This window comes from Sceloporus occidentalis, unplaced genomic scaffold (assembly GCF_023333645.1).
Source record: "Sceloporus occidentalis isolate IW3139 unplaced genomic scaffold, rSceOcc1.0.p SCAF_8, whole genome shotgun sequence".
Classification (NCBI taxonomy): domain Eukaryota; kingdom Metazoa; phylum Chordata; class Lepidosauria; order Squamata; family Phrynosomatidae; genus Sceloporus; species Sceloporus occidentalis.
Window position 1 is genome coordinate 51,792,224 of NW_028316988.1, and position 21,238 is coordinate 51,813,461.

Here is a 21,238-nt window from a genome sequence, read left to right on the forward strand (position 1 = left end):
TGTGTACTTGCTGGGGATACAGAAACAGAGAATTCTACATCATGGTAAAGCAAGTTAAATAAGTCGCAATCTGTTTTCACACTGCAGCATGATACACTGAATTTCTAAGTCACTTATGACTTATGACATTTGAGTACATGTAACAAGGTTATAAGATCATTCCCTTTACTCTTTGTAACCCACATTTGTAATTTTTAAAAATATATATAACAATAGTGTGTTATAAACTATTGCCATGCCACAGTTTCTAGAAAGTACTTGTCTCCTCCCCAACCCCATCCATCTATTTCACAGCATAAAACAGAGGTAGGCATACCACTCCTGCTTTTATCACCTTCCCTGCAGTAGTTTTAGCACCAGTGGACCTCATTGATATGGTTGCTAACTGCAACTCAGGGGTTGTACAGACTGGCATAAAGAGCTAGTGTGGGGGCAGAGTGCAGGCATGGGAACCACACACCGGCTGCCCCAACTCTGTCCCCATGCCAGCATGACACTGCCCAAACAACCACATGGCAGGCGACGTCACGCTGCATCATCATCAGTGTTTACACATGCTGTGCCAAAGAATCCGAGAAAAGCTGCCACCGCCATGGCGAGGGCACTCTTTCCACAGCGCAAAAAGGAGCTGCTTTTTGCAGCTTCCTTTTGTGCCATGGAAAGACCAGATCAGGGGCCCAGCATGCAGTTTCCACTACCCCAGTCTGGTGCTTCCAAGGGCCATCTGTTGAGACCCTCAGTTCTGGCCACTTTGGGACACTGTTGTTGCTGCTTTCACTGGGTTAGAACTACTCTGAACTAATGTCCAGCAAAATCCAGAGGCCTATCTTTGTGGACCACTGTCTAGAAACAGGAAGCCTCTTAAGGCTGCATCCTGTCAAACTCCATAGTAGAATAGTGTGCACAGTTGGCTCTCCACACTTGCAGCTTTGACTTTTGTGGATTTGATTATTCACAGATTTGATTAATATGGTCTCTCTAAAAATCTCTAGATTCTCCACCATAACCCTATCATCAACTTCCTCCAAAAGCCATGCTGGAGAACTAGAGATTCCTAGAGAGAACACTACTCTAGGCATTTGTAGGTCTTCCAGTACAATTCTTTGGTCAACATCTGGCAGATGTTGACCATAGAGTTGTGCTGGAGGAACGAGAGATTCCTAGAGAGATGTTCTCTTGGGTTAAAAGATAATGGTTTTTTTAATTTGCATTTTTTCACTTTCATGGGGATCCAGTGCTCCCATCCCAGCAGATGTGTAGGGCCCACTGTGTTAGGAAACTATGAAACAAAAAGAGAACAGTTGTGTACAACATTACAACAGAACATTCCATGCGCCCAATAGTGTCACACCTATATTTGTGGCTCCCAATGAAATATAGCTCTCCCCCACAGGTCCAACATAGTGTCCAACATTCATCATTAGCTCCGGAATCACAGCTTTGCTCCCATAATTATCTCCAGATGATATGGGACAATCAAGCATTACAGTTCTGTTGCCCTTTGTGTGTTTAAGAACTCAGACACATTTCAGCCACTGTCATACATGAACTCTAATGCTACAACTAGCCTTCTCTTCCTTGTCCAGCATTTAACTGAGATCTAAACAACTGCTTTAAGCTCCTCTGAGACTTTGTATATGGCAAGTGGGGACATGTAATAGTTCCAAGCCAGCTTACACAGGACAAGTCCTACCCTAAAGGGAAATGTGACTCCTAACACTGCACATTCTTGAAGAAATGGTTGATGCAGAGACTGCATATAACAAAGTCATTCTATGCTGCAATAAGCAAGTAGGATGTGCCATATTATACTGCTTAAAAGAAGCCAAAGCACGCATAAACAACAGCACTGGTCCAAACCAACTCAGAATTGTTGGAGATATGAGAAAATATGTAATGATACATTCTTGAATATGGCAGCTTATGATTTAAAACAAGGTAATATTTCAACACATTAAATACTTCAGCAGCATTTGTTCAGATTTACAGAAGTGGATTTGAACACAAGAAACTGGACTGCAGGCAAAGGTTTTTTAAACACACACACACACACACACACACACACACACACAGAGAGAGAGAGAGATTAATACAGAGTAGATAGATACATTTACAGAGTATCCAAAATTATCTTTGAAGTTTCAATTCTATATACAATTGAAATTGCAGATGATCTTCAAGCACTCTATACTTTACATTTTGTCTGCCCCTGCCTAACATAAAAACACAGAGGCATGGAAAGAGAGAGCGTGCACACCTATTACTCAGACATTTGTATTCCCATCCCTGCATATCTAAATAAGAGTACATGGCCACCTCCACACATAAACTGATTATCACTTTCAGGTTTTTAATAGCCAAAGGAGAAGTCAAATTGGTCACACATCCTGCATGAATTAAGCATACACCTCTGGCTTTACTGTGTGCATTCCATCCTTAGTAAGATATGAAAATGCATTATACCGAATCAGATCACTGGTGCATCTGTCTCATTGGTGTATGTATCTCTTTCCTGATCAGCAGTAGCTTTCAAGGGCTTCAGACAGAGGGAGGTCTTTTCTAGCCCAGATTCTAAGGGTTGAATCTAGAACCTGCCACATTCAAAATATGTGCTTTAACACTGAGATATCATTGACAGCATAGCTATGCTGTTCTTCCATGCTACTCCAGGTAGCTTGGTTTTAGCATTGTCCTTTCAGCAGTCTTGTAATGCGTTGAGACGGAGGAGCTTCTTACCCAGTATGCTAAGCAGTGAACTTGAACACAGATCTTTCCAACAGAAGCCCACCCTATTTCTCTTTTGTCCTTGTCACTATTGTTGGATGCATAAAAAGAGGCAGAAGAGCTGACTGTATGGCAGTGGGACAGAGGATGAAGTCTGTAAGAGGAGTCACTATCTGAGAATCCATCAAGCTAAATCAGGCTCTTGGTTGCAATGCCATGAGTCATAATTCCACCTATTACGACTGCATCAATAAAAACAGAATTTGACTTTGTATGCATCCTTTTGTATATCTTCCATAGCAATTAAATTCCGTTGGATGGAATGGAAGCTAGGCCTTAATCATTTTTCTCTCCTAACCACCTCTCCTCTCTCAAAACTTCCACTGATGTGTTTTAAGCACAGCTAAATTGTAAAACATTTATTTATCCTAATACAGCATGAAGCAACATGTGGATTCATACCATGTCTATAAAACAGGGAGCTGATACATACCATATCTATAAAGTAGGAATAGGGAATCTGTGGGCTTCCTGATGTTCAACTCCTGTTCCCATCAGCTGATGCTCATGGACAATGAGTACAGGTTCCCCAAAACTACCATAAAGTAATGTCACCATTATAATTGTCAAAGAAAATAATCCAAACCAACATTGGAGTAACTTTATCAGATCAAAAAATGACAACTAAAACTATTTAATTTATCTTGTCAGCTCTGCATATACCTATATGGTATATCTGAAGCCCTTTTCAGATGTCACACAATGCTTGTCAACATTTAATGAATGAGCTTTTGGTGATTTTAAAGATAGCACCTGCCCATATGTTGAGTCAGACTGTATGTGCATTTAGCCCAGTATTCTTTATGGACTTCCAGACTGTCTAGGATTTCAGACAGAAGCCTTTACTAGGTGTGCAAAGCATGTGCTCTGCCAATGATCAATGACCCTTCTCCCCATGATGGGACTCTTTCTTTCACAATAAGAAACAAGACACAGGTGACCTGAGACAACCTGGCACCAAGCCTCCAAAAAAACTTCAAGACGCCCTCCATTTAAAGAATTGTTTTCTTTATATTATCTCTTTCTCCCTTTCAGTTAAATATTTACCTCGTCTCTCAGGTGGCATCCACACAATGAAATATAAATTAATCTCATATTCCTGTTGTTTAAATGTTTTATTTTGGGGCGGGGTGGGGGTATTTCACCATATTAAATTGAATTGTTCTAAAGAATTAGGCATGCAGGTAAGAAAGGGAGGGGAGTTTTTTCTCCTTTGTGAGGATTACATTTATATTTCTGCCAGAGATGGTAAATGATATCTTCTGAATCCACTTTTATTCATTCCCCAACATACAAGTAAGAGGTACAAGCAAAATTTAAAATCTTCTAATGGGGATTTTATAAACATAGAAAGGGCAAGAGCAAGCTATACAATTTCTGTCTAAGCCCTCCATTAAATTGAGGGACAAAAATTGAAAGAGACTGACTTTTAGACAATTTGTAATAATGAAAAGCAGTTTCTTCTTCATAAGCTCTATGGGATAACGGAATGTACCTTTCCAATTCACATTTTTTTTCTGATCAGTGTTTCATATTTTTTTTTTGGTCCAAGCCATTCATTTTGCCAGGAGTTATCAGCCTTCAAGGAGTAACTCCATCAGGTTCAATCTCATAGATTTGGCCACTGTGGACAATAGAATGGCTGCAGTGCTCTACACAAATGATGAGGGACACATACCAATGACATCACCAGGACTTGTTCCTAAGCAGAAAGACTGCAGGGAGCATGACGCTTTTATACCACATTTGTTTCACTATGGGAAGATCTTCCAAGATATCAATCCTAGTCATACCTACTCAACAGCAATGAGATCTCTGAAAGAACTAAGATTCAGGGTGTCTGAGTTTTGAAACAGCTAATCAATGCTGAGCACAAAGAAACACCATCTTCCCAAGGATGTGCATTCTTCCAAGGGCAAATGCTTCTGTAACTGAAAACCAAGGGCTCCGCCATCCTCCCATTTTCCCTAGACTTAGCAGTGCTATGCTAGGAGGAATATAGTACTAGATTTTGGACAGAGATAAAAGACCTACTTCTTTATCTATTACATTAACAATACTGTTACAAAGGTTGTCATATTCTCTAGGTAACCAAAAAGAGTACCTCCTTGAATTGTTTTTGGTAACAGATAAGCGTGTACTGACAGAAACGCTTTGCCGCAACTAGTCTGAAGGCTACAAAATATGAAGTTCAAAGTGCCCAGTCTGCTACCCTATGAATCTCTACTGCAGAAACTGAACTATCCATATATGAGGTGTGTACAGCACTGTAATGTTCCAGCCATTGTATAGACTTAGGGCAGAGGAAACAAGCAGACTAGGAAACACATTTCAGTAGGACTTCCATTGGGCACAATGTTGCACAGTACATGTTCATGATGGCATTGTTGAGTTAGCTTCAAGTATGATCCATAACACTGAAGCAGCACATAAATCAACTTATAAACTGATTTCAGACTAAACATGCTTAGACATGTGCTATGAAAAATATGAAAAACCTCTCTACAGGACTCCCTCGACTAGAAAGAATCCAGGGCAGAGGATAGCTCACTTCATCTAAATCCATGTAGAATGCTTCCTATTCCAGCTCTCCTTGGTGAAAACAAGGATTGCTATCAAGACAGTTTTCCAACTCAGTATCCTCATTAATTTGCATGCTACCTTAACTATATCAGCTTGAACAGAGGAATAGTATGATACAACAACATTATGCGTCCTTGACATTATAATACCAAGACCAAACTGGTTTATTGCTTCCCTTCCTGCTATTACCACAATGCTCCTTGGTTATGTTTTTGATGTCAACCATAACACAGCCTCAAATGAAGTATTAGTAGTAGTAGTAGTAGTAGTATCCCACTCTTTCCCCAGAACTGGAACTCAGAGCAGCTTCACAATATTTAAAAACCATGCAATTAAGTATCAAATGTTATATTAAAGGCACTGGTGTAGCCAGAAGGAGGCAAAACTTAGACCAGCAAAACTTGAAATTTCATATTAACCCCTTGCCTCAAGGCAGCTGACTGATGTTTTCCCTCCAAAAGCACAATTAAGTAGATGATTAACCGTCACAAACCTCTGGAGTCAAGAAGCTAAGGTGGCCAGAAACTTTAAATTCACACATTTCCCCAATCCTCAGCTTTTCTTCATGTTGCATTTCTCACTCACCACCAGAAAGAAACTTTGAAACACTGTGGTTATATATAAAAGGTGTGGGCTGCATTTGGATTTGTAGCCGTACATTTCTTATTGCAACTCATAGCACAATTTGTAGGGCTAAAGGATGAACCACTAAGCAAATGGTTGCTGGAAATAATGGAAGGAGACTGACATAATCTTGACTATGAGCGAGGAAAGAGGGACTGCCTCAAGACCCACACAGAATACAAATGTATTATAGAACTATAGGTCCAAATCTTTGATCTGCCTTTTTGCAGAGGCTGCAACGTATAAAACGAATTGTACTGAGCAGACAGCCCTATGTTGAATATAAATTATCCTTTAACTACAGCAAGGCATTATTTGCTCACTTTTTTAAAAAGAAGCTTGCCAGGAGGAACTATGGAGCTGTGAAGCAGTAAGACCTCTTATTATTGGGGAGGGGGGGCTGCAAACAAAGATGGATAGTAAGGCTGAGGGGGGGGGGGAGAAATAGATGTCTGTCTTCTGTTTTATTTGACAGAAGGAGGCTTTAAATAGAAAAGCTTCACACATCCAGCAATAGCAGAAACATTTTGTTACCTGCCACCCATGAAAGGGTTGATGTGCCATATCCTTAAAAGAAAAATACTACAAGAACCATTGACTTAAGCAATGTTGAGTTTTATTTGCCAGTTTGACTACAGACGGAGCTGAAACAGAACATGTCTGGAAATTTAAAGACCTCTCTCTGCCAGCTCACTCTTGCGTTTTGCCTATCAAGCTAAACCCTTGCATCCCCAGGGTTTAAGTCATTAATATTCTGAGGCTGTCTTTGCAATTACCACACACACTTACCAGCTTTCTTTTTTCATACCCCCCCCCCCCATCTTTCCAATAAGGATATAGATGGAATTATTTTTGTCTAGATGACTTTTCCTCTGCTCTTATGCCTCATGCATGCCCATGCTTCCCTCGCTTTCACCTTTATCTTATGCAAAATTTACAGTTTTGAAAGCATTCAAGTATGAAGGCATAACTCAAGCTCCCGTTCACATTTCAGATGTGAAAACAAACTGTTTTTGACAACCCTACAGAGGTTTATTTGAATTTATTCACTGAAGTCACTGCATTTTCAGAACTCTGCCTTATTGCAGAGCAGTGCTGCATGGCTATGCTGGCAATGTAATAGAAGAAGTCTTTGTTGCTCAGTTTTTGCCTGATGAAGAATTTTTTTGCGATGCACAGCTTGCATACTTTCCTCTACAGAAAATGTTGTCCGGCATGTTCTCCAAGACCAATGTAAGAACTGCAGCTAAGACTTTTCAAATTAGGGTGGAATTTTCACTTTCTAGGGCTTGTACAAAAGTCAGCCTTCCGGTAAGTTTTTAAAAACACCAGCTTTCTACCTCCTCACCTCCCAACTCACCTTTAAAACACATGCTCACATTTTACCCACCGTATCTATCTCCACCATTGTAACCATATGAAAAAGGATTCTTTTTTTTTTTGGGGGGGGGGGTGTTCCTTGGGTTGAGGAATACACTTCTGTTTCTGTCTTTATGAGAGCAAGAAATTGCTACGAAGGGCAAATATGTGGTGGATTTGCTTCTAAGGCAAGGGTCTCCCATTTCTGATGGATTGACATTTCTGCACTGCCAATACCTTCACACGTTTATCAGACTTGGATGTCTGAACACGTGAGGCTCGCCTAAAACAGGAGCATGTCATTTAAAAATATCTATTTTAAAAATTAAAAATAAAATAATAAAAAACACTTCAGCACAAGTTATTTCGAGGTAATGCTACATTCATATGGTGCACACCCCCCACCCCCCCAGTCATGCAACAGCTAATACCTTTTCCCTTCCTCTTCTTCATGACAGTCCTTCAGAGCTTCTTCTTACAAGTTATTACTCTGCTAAGCTTCCAAGTAGCAAAATGAGAGAGAGAGAGAGACCCTCTGCTCTGCAGCCAATCCACATTGCAGCCAGCAGGTAGCAGAAAGATCCATGCTCTCCCCAATTTCTGCTGAGGAGGGGAAAGAGTGCCAGAAGCCTGCCTCATTCACTTTCTATCAATACCACTATAATGAGAAAAAGAAGTGACTTGCTCTTGCTCTGTGCTCCTGGAAAAGCTTGTCTCCTTTCGCCTTTCCTGGCTGGCACCTATGCCCAGATGGCACCCCAGTTCCACTGAGGGCTGGATTTCCAATCTTCCCAAACCCAAAGGATATATATGTGTGTATGTATGTATGTCCTCTCTCTCATCCTGATCTGCTTTGCATCTTATCCCCCTCCTCCAAATATCCACCAACTCATCAGCTCATCCCCAGAGTTGAAGGCAATCCTTCCATCAGGGAACTTCTCTTCCAATCCAGGGCATTCCTGGGGTGAATGTGGCTGCTGTTCTTTTAATACTCCCACCCCCCCGACCCCCCTTCTCCCTGCCCCCAACCAAGGCTGCTGCTGCTGCTGCTTCTTAAAATGCAATCCCCCCTCTAATGCAGCCTCCATTACAGGATTACAACTGCATCCATAAAATGCTCCATATGCTTTGTGTGTGTGTGTTCTCTCCCTCCCCCCCCCCCCCGCTTTAAATACTCTTATCTCTGATAACCCACATCTGAACTGTCTTGACCAGAGCAATGTGGGGCATGAAAGAAAGGAGGGGGAGGCTGCTGTCTTTTGGAGGAGGGGGGTAGGCCCTCCCCAGAGCATCTCTAGGGACTGTGACCCCCCCCCATAAAATAAAATACAAAATATTGCCCCATCTGGCCCCCCTCCCTTGCCAAAGGGAAGCCACTAAAGGCCCCCACTAAGAATCCCTGCAAGGACCCACAGAGAGCCAAGCCTTGGCAGCCCCCATTCCTGGCTCCTTCCCATGCAGAGGGGGGGGGGGGGGCTGTGTTGGCCACTGAACCAACGCAGACCCAAATCCATCAGCCAGACCTTTTAATGCTCAACCGAAAGGCACAATGTACTTGTTGTCCTGCTGAGTTCCTCCGCCGTCTTGGCTGGAGGCACTGCTCCCCAGGGATGCTCCACACTGCATCCACACTGCACTGACAACCCGGTTTGAGTCCGCTTGAAAGGCTAGGGCTGAAGGCGAGGGCACCTGGGCAACGGTCGCGAAGCCCTAGTGCCACCAGAAGCGGGCTCAAAGCGGGTTATTTCTCCAATGTGGAGGCCAGAGCTTCCCATCCCAGGAGTCTCCCTTGCCTCCCCCTCCAGTCAGCCCCTTTGCTCCCTGTCGCCTTACCTTCCTGCTTCCCTCCTCAGGGCAAGTCCTCTGCCATGCCGCTTTCACACGTGGCTCCAAACCCGTGACTCCCAAACGAAAGAAGAAGAAGGAGAGGAAGAAGAGACCCGAAGGCGACTCCGAAGCGGAGTTCAGGGCAAGCGAGCCAAGTCCTCTCGAGGGGCTCCCGCCTGCTCACCTGCCCAGGGCCAGGGCCAGGGCCAGGGCCAGGCCAGCTGCTCCTCGCCGGGCTCCAAGTCAGCCTCTCTTCCTTCTCGCAGGTGTTCGCATCCCTGGCTCACTCTTTGGGAAACCTTTGGAGGGGCTCTTTCTTGGTCGAGGCAAAGCCAAGGCTCCCGGGGAGTTGGGCGCCTGCTTCCTGAGGGCCGGCTCCGCAACGCCAGCGGAGAGACCCGGACCCTCTGCCGCCGAAGCAGCAGCAGCAGCGCTAAGCCTCCGCTCGGCGCCTCCTCCGACCGCCGTCTGGGCTCCGCTCTCGCCAGCCCCGGCAGCCGGTCCTCGCCGGGACTGACATCACCGGGAAGGGGGCGGGGCATGCAAATGAGGAGGCAGGGAGGGGGAGGGAGAGGCTCTTCTTCTTCTTCTTCTTCTTCTTGCCAGGCAGAAGGAAGGATGCTCTCGCAGCAGGAGGGAGCCCTCCGCTTCAGGCCAGGGTTGCTTTGGAAGCCCCTTGCCTGCTTGGGCAAGTCACACTCTCTCAGCCTCCTCAGGGGAAGGCCGCCTCGGAACAAAGCTTGCCAGGAGATCCCCATGACCCCAAGCACCTTCTGCTCTCGGAGCTGAGGATTCGGCTGGCAGGTTGGACTCCGACTCGAAGGCCCTGGAAACCCACTGGGTGATGTTACTCAAGTCACACTCTCTCAGCCTCTTCAGGGGAAGGTGATGCCAAACCCCACTCCGGGACAAATGACTTGAAGGCCCTCCCACGACATCTACTCCTGACCCAGAGGCAAGTCACACTCTCTCAGCCTCCTTTGGGGAAGGCCACTAGGAAGACCCCAAGCATTTTCTGCTCTTGCAGGGGAGGATCAGGTTGCAGGTTGGACTCCGACTCTAAGGACCAGGGTTCAAGTCCCACCTCAGCCCTGGAAACCCACTGGGTGATGTGGCTCAAGTCACACTCTCTCCGCCTCCTCAGGGAAAGGTGATGCCAAACCTCCTCTCGGACAAGATTTACATCTCTTGGCATTCAGGAAGAGGAGAAAATATTGCTTACTTCTCGCCTTCTGGCAATACAGTGGCTTTGGTCTTACTGCCACCACTTAGTTACAACCTTACTCCCAGTCAGAGGATGATAGGCATCAAATAATGCAGGATCATTGTATATATACAAACGGATAGTGCTGAGGATGCTGCAGATGGCCAAGAAGACAAACAAATGGATCCTAGAACAGATCAAGCCCTAGAAAGCAGGATGACTCCATTGAGGCTGTCTTACTTTGGCAACATTACAATGAAAAAACGAATCATTAGAAAAGACAGTGATGCTAAGAAAGACTGAAGGCAGCAGAAAGAGAGGACCACATGCCAAATGAGGAGAGTCGGTCAGGGAGGACATGGGCCTGGAGGACCTGAGCCCAGAGGATGAGGATATGGGGTCTTGAAGATATCTCATCCACAGGGTTGCCATGAGTCAAAGGTGACTTGAGGGCAGTTAACAACAGCAACTGAGAGCCATCATGTGCAGTGGTTTGAACACTGAACTGCTGTTTAAATGATACACACATCTTAAGAGGCCAGAAGCTGTGCTAAAACTGCACTCCAGTCCTTAGGACTGGAGCATGGCTTTGGCATGGCTTCCAGCCTCTTAGGACTCAAGCACCATTTAAACAGCATACCTCCAAAGGGACCCGAAGCAGCTTTATTTGGGCCTGTCTGTTCAGGCCCATTGTAAGAGAAATAAGGTTATGGAAGACTATCCATAAAAGTTGAATTCAGTGTTAGAGAACAAGTTGTGCACACCAGGCGTAATCTATTGCTGTTGTTATTGTTGCCATTGTTGTTCTGTATTCATTCATATTCTGCCTTTTCTCCAAATTCAGGAATTCAGTGTATCTTACAAAAAAGAAAATATATATATATACAGCTATGGATCAAAGGACATGTATAAATAAAAACAGAAAAATGTATTGTTGAAATCCAATTAAATTATCCATAACATAAAACCCTTTAACATAAATTCATTAAAATGGCAAAAGTCTTTTTGCTCCTGGTTTTAAATCAAAAGTGATATTTATAGACTTAAATGCCTTAGGACTTTGATACTATATATACCTGGTGGAAGACTGTGGTCTGCAGGAGGGGCCTACTTCTCTGGCTCAAGGGTAATATGGTATGGGAACATCAGAAAGGACATTGTGAGCATTGGAAGACATAAATTCTGGTTTCTTTCCACTGTGAAGTCAAAATGTGCCTTTTTATTAAAGGCCTGAGGGTTTAATTTTCCTTTTAAATGTATATATACATTGAATGCACTCAAACTGTAGAAATGATAGTTTGACACCACTTTAACAGCCATGGCTCCATCCTACAGAATCCTGGGATTTGTAGTTTTGTGAGGAATCAGCAATCTGGCAATGAAAGGTAAAGATGTTGTAAAACCATAGATCCCAGGATTCCATAGAATGGAGTTACAGCACCTCCCTCCCTTTGGTCATTTAATGGGCTTGGGAGTTAGGATCCATCTTGTTAGTTGCCCTCAGCCCATGGTAATCTTGCAGATGAGACATCTCCATCCCCACCATCCTACACTGCTCTGTTAGGTCTTGTAGATTCAGACCTGTGACTTCACTACTTGAGCACTACTTGAGGCATGTGGTCTTCCTTCCTTCCTTCTGCCTTTCTAGCATTATTGTTTTCTCTAGTGAGTCATACCTTCTCATGATGCGGCCAAATTACGACAGCCTAAATGTAATCATCTTGGCTTCCAGGGAGAGTTCAGGCTTGATCTGTTCAAGAACTCGCTTGTTTGTCTTTTTGGCTGTCCACAATATCCTTTGCACTCTTCTCCAGCACCACATCTCAGATACATTAAATTAAATGCAGATGCAGCAACAGTTGTGAAAGGCCCAAGGGTCCAGAGCTGTGTTGTTGATGTTATTGTTGCTGTTTTCCACTTGCAGGGGAGAATTAAGTCTATAGTCAGTGGGATAAATGGTATATATTAGTCAACAGGTGCATTCTATGTTTTGGACTCTCATCGGTCCCATTCGTTGTGGCCAGTGGTCAAGAATGCTGGCAGTTCTGCTCAAATACATCTGGATGACACTAATTGAGGAAGGCTGTTCAACACTGTTGTGATTTCACTGTAAAGCCCCTTTTCAAATTGTTAACTTTGGAATACTCATTCTGACTTCAGTAAGCCAAACCTCATGTCTGATCATATATATCTTTACACACATATAAGCCCTTCTATGTTCAGTGAATCTTCTTCCAAGCAAATATTTATAGTAGGTGTCATCAACTGTGGTCCTTCAGAGATTTTGGAATTATCATCATTTTATTGTACAGTTACAGACCCATTAAAACAAACAGGAATAAAAACATACTCATTAAAAGCATGGCCATTAGAAGTATAATCATTAAAACATATGCATCTTTAAAATACACAAAACGCATATGCAACTTAATGTGTAAAATAATACGGAACATAAAAGCCTGAGATGCAGCTTGTGATTAGGATGGAGAAATCATCTTGTGAGATCTTTAGCAGAGAAGAGGAATTTTGCCACTAATTCTGCCATAACCCTGTTTGTATCAGCCAAGTAATATTCCAAATACCAAACCAGTGTCCTTCCAGGGCCTTTCCATATACTATGGCAAAGCTGCCTCTTACTATCATGTATCTGAAGTGATGATGATGATGATATGAGATGTGATCTAAAGTTTTTTTTATTATCTTTATTCAAAAACCAAATTTTACCAGCATAAAAACATCAATACAAATACAAATAACATCTACGATTTACTCTTATCATATTTAGCCACAAACTTCCAATTATACCCACCAACCTCTCCATCCCAACATATTAACTATCATGCTACTTAACATACAAATTAAACAATTCTTATCAATAATCCTTAAAAAATACATCTGAAGTTCTACTTTGGTCCTAATCGCTTCTTGTTTTTCAAGTTTTCTGGGAGAAATGGCAACCCTATTCATGTGGGACTTTCTGGTAGCATCCTTTCAGTTCTGCAGAAGGCAATTAAATTTGGCCCTAGAAACAGCATGGCTCTATTTAGGGCTAGTGAAATTATTATATATCTAATGCGTTCAGGATTTTTTTTTAAGTCAAATGTATTAGGGGGATTTGATGCAGACTAATGGAAATTAATACGATTAATATGATGTTCTATAATGCATTTTACAGCAGCATAGATTCCAAAAGAATTCAGGCATTTCTTCACATGATGACTCAGAATGTGACAATGAAGATTATCACATGGGGGACGGGATCGCTCCCCCATCCTTATCTCATCTGTGACCCCAGTGAAAGCGATTGTGCAAATCACTTTCACACTGCAGCTGACTGAAAAGTGCTTTCAGCTGCCCTGGTATTAACAGGTTCAGCCATTAATACGAAATGACAAGAGAACAGGAGAAAGCGCTTTCAGTTGACAGTACTTTTCAGCTGGCTGCAGTGTGAAAGTGATTTGTGCTTCCCTGCCAGGTCAATGCCGGGTCAGGTTTGAAAGTCCTTCCTGCAATCAGAGTAGGAAGGATGGGACAGGGACGGGACAATTATGCCCTATCCCTCATGTGATAATATCCATAGGCCAAGAGCTGACCTGCCTTTTCTGAAGCTTGCCTCATCATTCCCAGTATAGTTTCATCCTCTGTCCATGTGCAAAAGTATCCAACAATGCTGAGCTACAGTTACGATCATCTTCACCCTTGGCTGTGTTATCTAGGGGTTTCAGGAGCTGCAGTCCATTAACATCTAAAGCATGAATAAGAATTGTGTAGTGACGGACTCATAGAATCATAGAAATGTAGAAGTGGAAGAGACCCCAAGGGCCACCCAGCCCAACCTGCTGCCATACAGGAACTCACAATCAAAGCATCCAGCCTCTGTTTAAAAACCTCCAAAAGAGGAGACTTCACCCCACTCCAGGAGAGTGTGTTCCACTGTCAAACAGTTCTTACTGTCAGGAAGTTCTTCCTAATGTTGAGGTGGAATCTCTTTTCCTGTACTTTGGATCCATTGCTTCACGTCAATTCTCTGGCGCAGTAGAAAACAAGTCCATCAGATGTTGTTCAGCTGCAAGTCACCAGTTTGTTCCTCACATTCCCCTGCTGGATATACTGTTCAGGAGTTTGAAAGCCAGCATCTGGAGGGCTGCACAATTTCCATCCCTGATCTAGAGGACAACTGTGGCTCACCCTGATTCAAAAGGTTGTCCCATGTCTTTCCCCAGACGTAAGCCCCACTTTTTTTTAGTTCAATTAGCTTTCTTGCAAGCTTTTGCAGATTCCAAATTCTTCATGACTGTGAATACTATCCACTTTTGTCCGATATCAGAAGAACATTTTGTTTACAAGAAAATTCTGTTTCTAAGACCAGTTGTACCCGCTCTCCTCTACTCACTTTACAGGGATTGCCAGTTGTTTTTGTTTTTTAAAAAAGGTTTGCAGCTTGTACTTAATTTTTGTGTTTATTTTAACAATTTGGGTTGTTTGTTGAGATCTGTGATCTGCCTGAAGTATGAAGCTTGCTAAACAACATAATTAAGATGTGCTTTAGTATTCTCTTTTCTGAACTCTCTGGAGATGATTAAGAATAAACACATCTTAATAGAAAAAGTAATAATAAGGAAGCCGGAAAAGCTGGACTGTAGCAGTATTCACCTCCACCTTTGCTTCAGCACACATGCTCCTTCATCATATAGTGAGGTGCGGTTTACACAGTATGAGATACAAAATAACAAGAAAAATGTCACAGTTGCCTCCAGTATGTGTTTACTAAATGCATTCTGAGGCATCTACTTCAGATACCTAATCATCCCAAATAGTATCTGATAATATATTTAGAGAAAATGTTGCCATCATTTAACATCAGTTGCATTAATCTTTACTAGGATTTCCAGATATTTTGCTACACTAATCTCTCTTGATCCTTTTCCAGACTGCTAACTCAACCTACAAGCCTCGAAACATTTATCCCATTAATACAATGAAATATACCTCGACATAGGCATCCACCAAACTGCACTGTTGTTGTTATTGTTGTTGCTGCTGTTGTCGCCTTTGAGTCAACCTCAGTTCAAGATGACCCCACCTCTAAACCCCTCTGTTCTCAACTGTTCTGCTCAGGCTCAGGGCCATGGTTTCCTTGACTGGGAATTTGAGCTGGCTTTCCCACAGCGTGGGAGCATGGTGTCCACATACCACACGTCCCAACTTGCTCGTACCCCATTGAAAATAATAGGGTGTATGCATGCAGCCTGTTCACTATATTCTCTCAGGGCTTCAGCGTATGCTGAAAGCCGTGGAAGTGAAACATTTAAACTTTGTGAAACTTACAGGGCATTGCTGGAGTGCATAATTTAAAAGGCAAAGGTGTAATCTACAGATAGATAAATATATGGAGAAAAAGACTTTAGTCAGTGAAGAAACATTGCATAGATGGGATAAATTGCACACATAAATGTACAGAAAAGGAAAATATGTTGCAAAAACCCAAACAAGGACCTCAGTACAGGAGAGTGGTTGAGGTCAGGGGCTTGGAGATGTCTCATACATAGGGTTGTCATGAGTTGAAGTTGACTTGAGGGCAGTTCACAACAACAACAACCATACAAAATCAGACAAAAAGACAATACATTTGGGATGTTGTTGTTGTTGTTATCCTCTGAGGTCAAGGATGGAAATATATCACTGAAGTAAGACAATTATAAGAATCCACAAAGCTGAACATATACAAAACAATTATGGCAAAGATTAAAAGTTAATAAAACCTGGAGCAGTGGTATTATATACAAAGGTAGAAAGCTGTCTTATGCTTAGTCTTAAACTTTGGTCCATATCATTAGTGCTGACAGGAGCAGCTCTGTAGACTTCAGACAGGATTCTTTTCTAGCCATACCTGGTCTCCCAGTTAAGTACTAACCAGGCTCAACTATGCTTAGCTTTTAAATTCAGATGCAATCACATGTGCTCAAAGTAGTATGGTGGTACTTGTTTCTTTTTCTGAGCTTCTCATAGACATCTGTTTGGGTGGTAGGATTTCTGGACTGCATTGGCCTGGTCTTCTTCTGTTCTCAATATTGTATATAAAACCAACTCAAGAATGATTTAGAATTAGAACCTTCCAAGGGGGTAACTTGTCTTTTTAGAGACCAGGCACCTTGAGTCAAAGAAACATGTTCAATCATGTGTCATAATTTTTCTTGTAGCTATTGTAGTCATTGCCATGTTCAGTAGAAGGAGCCCGTGAGTGTGCAAAAGAATTCTTTTTCTCTATTGATTTCTGGAATGGATGTGTGCGTGCGCTCTGGAGCGCTCATTATGGGGGGAAAAACACAGGATGAAGGTGATGCTCTCAAATATGTTTAATTTGTTCTACAAATTCTAAAAGCAAAGCTTAATGAGTGGCACAGAGTGGTAGCTTCTGATCTACAGATAACCTTAAAAAGGCACCCAAGAAAAAACGTAAGAGAATTATAACACTGAAAAGTGGCGCGGGTGAAAGGTCAGGCACCTTGAAAGTCACAGGACAAAGGCTGATTACAGTCCTTATCAAGTCTCCCTTTCTCTTTCTGTCCTTGCTAAAAAGGCCCTTGATGGCACAATGAAAGGCCACTTCAATTCTGCATTGAAATTAACTTTTTAAACTTTGCATGTTCTGCACAGCAATGCTCTCTGAATGTTTAAAGATCTCTGGGGGTTAATGACTTGTAAAATAATAGCAATCCATGAGAACTTGGAAATATATTGTCTCTTTGCTATGCTTTATGGCACAGCTTAGGTAGGGAAAAAAATAGACCCCAAGAGCAGTCTAGACATGCAAAAATGCTAGAACAAACAATACCTATATTGTAACATTAAATTAGCTTTTACAAGGAAGCTATAAATTTCAAACTAATGCATGCTAACAAGGCACCGCTTGTTGTAGGTATCCTATGCGTTTCATTCTTTCTTTAAAAGGTATTTTCAGTCGGTAAGGATTCTGTTACCTGCTATTTTAGTTTAAGATTATGTCAGTACCCAGCAATTACAGGGAGACTCATTTAAAATCTTCTCTTTGGAATGTCTTTCATTTCCTTGATTACTCTTCTGCGGTAGAATACAATAGGTTTTTCACCTGCTAGACATTCATCAGTTGGCCACCAAAGGAATGCACTGATTGCATAAACAGTGGTCCCTGGATTTCCTTTTACTGTGATTTAGATTGGTTCATTAGGACACAATCAGATGTGTGCTTTAGTTAAAGTTAAAAATCACTATTGCACAGAACTTTACAACTTTGAAATATCTATGTCCTGAAGAGTATGCTGTTTAACAATTAGACAAGAGATCTCTGAGGAATGGTGTCCTTTTAATGGCGTTAACTTGCCAGTGCAAAAGTTCAATGAAACTTATTTTCTAAGTTTAGATTGATTGGGTTCAGACACACTGAGCAATTCTTGATCTTCTTATACTCTCCACCATATGAAAGATGTGGATGTTCTAAGGCCGTTTTCCTTACATTCCTACACATGTCACTTTCTATCTGGTTTATATAACTGGAGTAAATTGGTACAGCACTTTGATGCTGATTTAAGAGTATATGTTCTGGAAGCTATAACATGCCCTACAAATGGGGAGGGGAGCACATATCAGCAACATCCTGCCCTTGAGATTACAGATATGATTTGATACCACGACTGCACTAGAAAGATTCTTCCAAAGCTTTAAATAGTCTTATCACACTATACATCTCCAAGAAAAGGATGAATTTATCATATGCTAATAATCTTTGCCATTACTATTGCTGAGTTAATCTGCATTCTCACAAGCTTGCATTTTCAGCATACTAATTGCTGTAAAGTTTGATCAGGTTGATTCCAGTGTTTTTCTATGTCCATCCTCTTATCGTGGATTTATTTTAGGATTATGCTTCACTTTTCACATTGAAATCCATATAAAGAACATACAGACACAAAAAAGCCATTCCCCTTTACATAGCACCAGAAGTTAGGTATGAGCGAGATGTTTATTTGTGTAATATTATTCACACATCCCTCTGATGCATCTTGAGGTGATGCTGATTTAAGAATGTATGTTCTGGAAGCTATAACATGTCCTACATGTGGCATCACTGGGAGGCTGCAAGGGATTTGGCCCACACCAGGTGACAGCCCAGAAGAGGGGTGACACCTGGTTAGGCCCTCATCTGAAGGCCAAGCATGTCCTTCCCAACTTTGCCATGGCAGCCTCCTCACAAGGAGACCTCCACTGCTGCAGCGAAGGAGAGGCCTGGATGCACCTTTCCCAGCAGCCCCTTCACACTGCATGACACCAGGGGTAGGGATGCCACTGGAGGTAAATACTCTTTTCAGAGGTACTTTCACATGATAAATCTGAAATTAGCACTTCTTAGAGATCCAGCTAATGCTAAAAGGTCTGTGAAGCATATTACAACTCAGAGTTCAATATTGGTTCAAGATAGCTACAAAAAGGAAACCTCAATTAGTTCAGTAGTGCCAATGGCAGATGAAGCTCTCAGACTTGCAGAATAAGTTGACTTCATTATTAGGGACAAAGATATAGCAACCACCAACACTTTGACCAATGGAAGGCATTAGGGCATTGTCACTGTTGTCTAGTAAATAATGGGATCAGTGTAGCATCTAGTTGCCTTTTGCTTTGTCACAAGCTCTTTATATATATATTTCTTGACAGTTATATTGGTAAGAGGATTATGAAATTCTGTCGCTTGGGGATAAAGTCATACATTTGTATTATGTAGTTTTATAAAACTTCCACATTCAGTACACGGAAAGCTCCTCCCAGGAAAATAGCATATGCATTAAAACAAAGGAATCCTATTGATATTCTACAATGTTCTATCATCTGTAGTAGGAACATTCTCTGTTTTCTTCCTGCCTGGATAAATTGCACTATGGATTTCAATGAAAGATGTTTAATAGCTACAGAACTGAGCTATGTAAGGTGAGGGAGGGTTCACTTGCTTTCTGCATGCTGCTTTTTGTATAAAGTGTAGATCAGAATATGTGTGTATGGGGCAGACACATACCGAATATGATTGTCCCATACATTTAATCTGACCTTATGTACTAAATACAGAGAAAAATGTTCTCTGCTTGGTCTGAAACCCAGCTCAACTTTTCCTAAGCTGTACAGTATTAAACTGCTTCTGGTCCAGTATTCAGACTACACAAGTGAATGCTTTAGCCATATTACACAGCAGATAAACCTTTGCGCATGAAACCATGATGCACTAGTTAATAAAGTGAAAAGGTTCACAGGACTGCACTTACACAGCAGAATTAATGCAGTTTGACACTGTTTTAAGTCCTGGGAATTCTGGGATCAATAGTTTTGTAAGATCTTCTCTGCCAGAGAGCTCTGGTGCCCCCCAAAACTACAAATCCCAAGATCCCATAGGATGAGGCTATGACAGTTAAAGTGGTATAAAACTGCATTATTTCTGAAGGGTGGCAGCAGCCTTTAAAGTGTGACACACAAAAAACAAAAAACGTTCTGAAGCTTTGTTCATTTCCAGCTCATGTAGCTGCATGATGAGGCACTGTTTTATAATAGAGTTCCAGATTCAATGTCCAGGTAAGAGCTGCAAAGACAATTGTCAGAAATCTTAGAGGCTGTACACACAGTCCCTAAGACAGTGTGATGGCACCTCCGTTCCTAGCCGGATCGGGGCTGCAGCAACAGCACACTGCGACCCTGATCCATCCTTTTCAGGGCACAAAAAGGAGCTGCAAAAAGTGGCTCCTTTTTGCACCCTGGAAAGGGCGCGATAGGTGAGGCACCACAGCTACATGTTGCTCTTTTAGCACTTTGTCATGTGGATGCAGTGCTGGAGGAGCACCATGATGCTGTGAGTGGAGTGGCGCACAGCGTTACGGTGTCATTGCAGGCAGAGTTGGGGCATGTGTCATGTGTTGATGCTCCCAGGCTGGCCTTAATGGCAAGTCTGAAAAGCCCCTTAGAGAGCTGTTTCCAGTCAACCTGTAGACAAAGCCAATCTAGATGGCCCAGTGGCATGAAGTATTTTATGTTGTTCTTGGTGAATGTTAATCAGCTGCTATCATTACTTGATCACCAATTGTAGGGTCAGCCTATTTAGACTTAAGAAGGTACAACAATGAAAGGACTTTGGAAACGTTGCAGAAATACTGAGATGTCTGTCCTTAGTTTTGCATAGGTTTTTTCCTGATAGTGGAAATTAAGGTCATTGTAACTAGGGCTGCACAATTATAAACACTAATCAGACCCTGGCCTAGGACTCATGATGATTTTCACTAAGATATTGAGAGTGAAGGGGAAATGCTATTAAAATATGTGTTTTATGCACCTATGCGTTAAACAACACCAACAGGAACAATAGTTCATTAAAGGATTTGCCAAGAAATTTTTAAGTGGCACAGGGTGAGATGCATTTGATGTTCCAGCTGAGTCCTCAAGTGAAAAAATGTTCCCAAAGAAAGTATATAGTTAAAAATGAGGAAATGAATGAGAATTTGTTTCATTTTCATTTCTTCTAATTCCCATTTGTGTGAGGTCTTGTAAAAAGAATGAATCAGGACTCACTTTCGCTTTTCATCAGTTCTTTTTAAAATGAATGTATGTTCCTACATGTGAATCTGCTATATCCCTCCATTGACAAGAAGTCATCTAAACACACTTGATGACAATATATATGCAATAATACATACTCAGATGTATCCTGTTGAAGGGAGGCACAACTAAGGAAGTAAGGGCAATACAGACTGAGACTTTGTGTTTGCATGCTCCAAGCACTAGTTTGGAGCGTTCACATGCTCCAAGCCCTAATTCCAATGCCCTGCTGCCATTATGGCATGCGCCCAT

The 21,238-nt window shown here is 42.1% G+C and overlaps 1 protein-coding gene across 5 annotated transcripts in view; it reads right to left on the bottom strand.

Annotated features, from left to right (window-relative positions):
* Window positions 1-9,271, bottom strand: part of PCDH11X (protocadherin 11 X-linked) — a 560,187-nt gene extending 550,916 nt beyond the window's left edge. For 4 of the 5 annotated variants that reach the window (XM_089536702.1, XM_089536700.1, XM_089536704.1 and 1 more), the window contains exon 1: window positions 9,184-9,271. The gene's annotated coding sequence lies outside the window, so the exon portion shown is untranslated. Of the gene's footprint in view, window positions 1-7,781; window positions 7,838-9,183 lie in introns of those variants that run through there. The other variant, XM_089536701.1, reaches the window with a different exon arrangement.
* Window positions 9,272-21,238: the final 11,967 nt, after the last annotated feature.